Raw genomic sequence first — 4,905 nt, 5'->3', positions numbered from 1 at the left:
CCTGCCTCTCTCTCTCCTTCCCACCCAACCACCAGCCAACCAACTTTTTTCTGTCTTCAGCTTTTCCTCCTTCCATACCCCTGGCAACCTCTCCCTGGAAAAAGTCTGGCCCAAGTGTTTGGTGGGAAACCTGCAAGAAGTTTTGGGGAGCACCTTACTTTCCCTTGTATCCCCTTCCCCCACAGTATGTCCTTTTTCTCTCCCCCTGGCAGCCCCCATATCTTCACCTTTCCCTGGTTTCTTCTCACACATCAATCATCATGCCATTTATCTGCCCCACTCAGTCTTCAGTTATATTTATTTGTTTTGTTTATACCCTGCCTTTCCCCAAAATGGGGACTCAAAGCAGCTTACACTGTTCTCTTCTTCTCCGTTTTATCCTCACAACAACAGAGTGAAGTAGATTAGGCTGAGACTGTGTGATTTGCCCAAGGTCACCCAGTAAGCTTCCAAGGCAGACTGGGGATTGAAACCTGGGTATCCCAAATCCTAGTCCAACACTCAAATCACTACGCCACACTAGCTTTCATGCCATGGCTGCTGTTGAATAGTACTACGCAGCCAGTGGTTGCTGCCAGGCCTTTGACTGACAGAAATCAATGCTTGAACACTGGCAATACTGTTGTGTTTGCCTAGCAATGGTTACAAAGACCACTGAGAAGGCATTCATTTCCTAAAGGTAAAGGTGCTGCTTCTATTATTTAGGGGGCATTTACCACCTGGTATATTTCTTTTAAGATTACAGGTTTTTCTAAAAATCTGGAGTTCTTAAAGTTTTGTAAAAAGATCTGCCTTGTTTCCACATGGCCCCAATCTCTGGATTTAAGTGTCCACAGGTGGGGCCACATTGAGAAATAGATATACTGATAACACATATTCCCAGACTATTATTACCCCAGATGGTGGGGAGAGGAAGGGGAGGCAGATACTCTTTGTTTCCCTGACTTTATTTCTTCCACAGTTAGTAACAGCATGGATGGGTAGTCAGTTTGGGGTTTAAAAAAAACAAACCAAAAACACCCAAGGTGGAGATTTTTAAACTCCTTCTCCCTTCACACCACAACTTCCAATCTGATTTAGGCTACACTTTACCTTTTGAATATTCTGGACATCTCCATTTGCAGATCTTCCAACATCTCATCCAGCTTGACCCTAATTTATCAAGCTGCAGCAAATGCAGGGTAGAAAGGGAGTCAGTTTACACAGGTGACATTTGATGCCACATGCTGGTGATGTTAGACAGGTAGCTGTTATCAAGTGTCAATGCATAGCATCTCGCTTCAGACCATGGACTGCAGCCAGCACTGGGTGGCTTTTCCTTTCCCCACAGCTATCCTGTGGTGAATGATTTGCATGAATGAGGCCAAATTACTCAGTGAAATCCCAACAAGCACAAACAAATCCACAGGCTTTATGATCCCTTGAGTGGCACCAGAAAACATTTTATTTAGCTAGAAGCAGCAGTGCAGGTAACATGGCTGGCATTTGCAAGCACTCATTTTGACGCAACAGGCAGAGAACATGGAGATGGGCCTTCCAGAGCAGCAGAGCTGATGATAAAACCCAGATGTGAAATAGAGCTTGTTGACCAGCATGGATCTGCTCAGCAGATTGGCTTGGATCCACTGGAATATTTCTGCCAATTGAAGGATTTCTGCCTGCAGGATGTGATGTTCCCCCCTTCTGCTGCTGCAGCTCCAAATGGCTGCCCTCCAATGCTCTTCCTCCATATTCCCTATTTCTCAGGAACAGCATTTCAGGGGCCACAGCAGGAGGGTGAAAGTCATGCTCTGCAGGCAGAAATCCTTCAATTTGTGCAAGTGCTCCAGTGGATCCAAACCAATGGTTCCAGGCTTTCAACTATGCCAGCAGCCAAATAAACTATAACAAGATCTGAGAAGCGGAAGAGCCGGAGGGAAAAACTGAGCTAAAGGTGGGTGTTTAATTATTTGAAGGAAAGGTCTGGTTATACCCCTTTTAGTATTGACCCAAATCTTACTTCACCTCCTTCACTTAAAAAAAAAAAACTTACATAGCTCCAATCTGAGCCGAGTTGCAACAGGATTTATCGTTTCTAAACATCTCTCACCAAGTGAATGCTGAGTAATAGCAAAGTTGTACTGGGAATTTTCTTCTTTCCCACTCCAGCACTAAACAAACTGCTAAAAGACAGGAGTGGAAGCTGTTTCGGAGATAACAAGGTCTAAAGGAGCCGCAGCAGGTGTTGAGTATAACAGCACCATCTGGGCCTGTCAAATTCAGTCAAAACAATCTCCTCAGGGGAGGGCAGGGGAGAGATGATAGTAACTGCAAGTCAAGAAAAAGAGCCAAAGAATGTCTGCTAGTGCGCACACACACGGCCCCAGTCCACCACAGAACACCATGTGTCCCCAACATCTCCAGTTCAAAGGACCTGCCAATAGGCAACAAGAAAGACCTCTCCCTGAAACCCTGGAGACTGTGCTGAGCTAGATGGGTCCATAGTCTGACTCGGTATAAGACAATCTGACGTGTATATATGCCGACCCAGCCTGTCAAGAAAGCGAGCCAAGCTACATGACAACTGAATCTACAGCAGAGTGTTCAAAATCCATGCAAAGCAGCAGGTCACTCAAGAAAGTGAGCCAAAGGTTCAGTCTTGGCTTGGTGCCCACAGGGCAGCATGATGTTCATGCCAGAACCCTAACAGGTGGAATCATTACCAACGTGGGGAGTCAGGCTTGGCTGGAGGCAAGCTGCAGAACCATGGATAGCTCCAGAACTGACAACTTGTACCAACAACTGATCCAGCCATTTCCCACCTTGGCAGGGCAGAGCTTTTTAAAGGGCCCACACTTGCCTTTTTAGTCTGGTGCTCCTACCTTACCTGTGGCACAATGCAGCATCCTGATGCATCCTCTGACAACTCCTTCAAGTAGATTGAGTGAGCTTGGAGGCTGATGGGAGGTCAGATGGGAGGTCTTCCAGGGCTGCACACTTGGTTGGAGTACTGACACTGGAGGTCAGATATAAAAGTGCTGCCCCTCAAAGGCAAAAGAAAATATGGTCTTACCTAGATGGAGGTGTTGGCTCAACCAGGCTATGTAAATCTGTATCAAGGGTTGGAGCAGAAACTCCTTATCCTAGTCCATGTCCAGCTGTCTGAGTAGGGACATGACACCAAACCACATGGCAAGTGAATCCATCACATAGAAAACTCCAAACCTATGCCAGCATTTTTACATCCACACACAGAGAGAAAGCTTCTCCCTTCCCTTGGTCCACAACCAACTTTGGTTGGTGGCTACTTTTCTCCTGGCCTTTGCTCTTCATGTTTGCAGAGCAGGCAGTAGGTGCAGTAGCTGGTGTGGTGTTTTCACAACTCTGTTCCTGTAGTCCAGACCAGTGCTTTAGACTGCCCTCATCCACTTTAGGACTTGGTGTGGGCAGGAACATGGAAAAGTAGGGTTACCAGATGTCCTCGTTTTAGAAGACATGTCTTCTTTTTTTGTGTCCGTCCTCTTTTGGAATCTTTTTAAAAAATGGATGAAAATGTCCTCTTTTGGGGTAGGAAAGTTAGGAATATTCCTAGTTAGCACCAATTACCACACCTTAAATTATCAGGGAAATTTACAATGAGATTTGACATCGTGATCACTTGTTTGAAGTAGTCAGTCAGGAAGTATGTCCTCTTTTTTGCTTTTCAAAATATGGTAACCCTTGGAAAAAGGAAGTGGTACTCACTGTAGCTTCAGATGGAGTAAGAACTGGACTTATTAAGCTGTGCTCTTGTTTGAAACCTTACTGTCTCTTTATTTTGATACCTAGCGTTAAGAACAGAACAGCCGGGCCAAGGAATGGAGAGAGGTATTCTCTGCATGGAGACTTTTGCAATGAGGAAAGGTTGGATATAAATATTGTAGTAAACACCCAATCAAATAAATAATAACTTTCTCCATAGACTGTGATTTGTTGAATCAACTCAGCTTACATCAGGATAAGATCCCCCTTTACCAGAATGTTCCTTATGCCAAGAGTCAGGTGATCCAGAAGAGCCAATCCTGTGCCAATCTCATAGTCTAGGAGTTTGATGTAGGAGGAAGCAGTTAGGAACCTTTCTGGTAGTTCCAGTATGTTCCATCATCAACCTCTCTGAAGCTTGTGGCTTCCCACATCTGCAACCTTGCCCATTCTCTGATCTGCCCTGCCAGGTTTTTTTATTTGGCACCAGACTATTGACTTGAGTTTCCTGGTTGGGCTACAAGTTCCACCTACCTGGCTCACCTAGTAGCACTGCCTCTTCACCTGTTAGATCCTGACCCATTCAGGACTTGGGTACTGGATGAATGGCTGATACACAGCTGGGAATTTAACTGAAATTGCTTATGCCAACATTTTTTCATATCCCTTATGAAAACATTTCCTTGCGTATCGTATCACATAAATGGCAGAATATCTGGAGAAAGACCAAGGACATCATAATCAGTTTATGAAAGTTCCCTCTGATATATTTCTTGGGAACACTTTTCTGCTGGTTTTATATAAAATTATTTTTACTTCAGCCTTCTGCACAGATTTTTCACCATTCCATGAGTTTCCAAATGTTGTTTATTTTTTATTTACTTCATTTTTAGCCCACCTTCCTCAAAGAGACTCAAGGAGAATTACAGAATACAAAGCAATCAGATGGCAGGGCTGAAGCCAGGTCTAATCGAGTAAGTTCGCTGCCCCATGTGATTCAACACTTGCCTCATTTGCAGAGCTATCCTAAACCACGTTGCACCCTTCTAGGTTCTTTGAAATCCAATATGTCTCTGCTTAGGATGGGATTGTTAGGGTGTGTTTTAAGGTCTTTAAATTTGTGACATTTCCATTCAAAGAGCTTCTTTTCTGAAAAGGAAATTTTCTGATTTTCACAAAATGAGA

Source organism: Gekko japonicus, unplaced genomic scaffold (assembly GCF_001447785.1).
Source record: "Gekko japonicus isolate JY-2015 unplaced genomic scaffold, Gekko_japonicus_V1.1 scaffold739, whole genome shotgun sequence".
NCBI lineage: Eukaryota > Metazoa > Chordata > Lepidosauria > Squamata > Gekkonidae > Gekko > Gekko japonicus.
Note: the sequence above shows the minus strand (reverse complement) of the source record.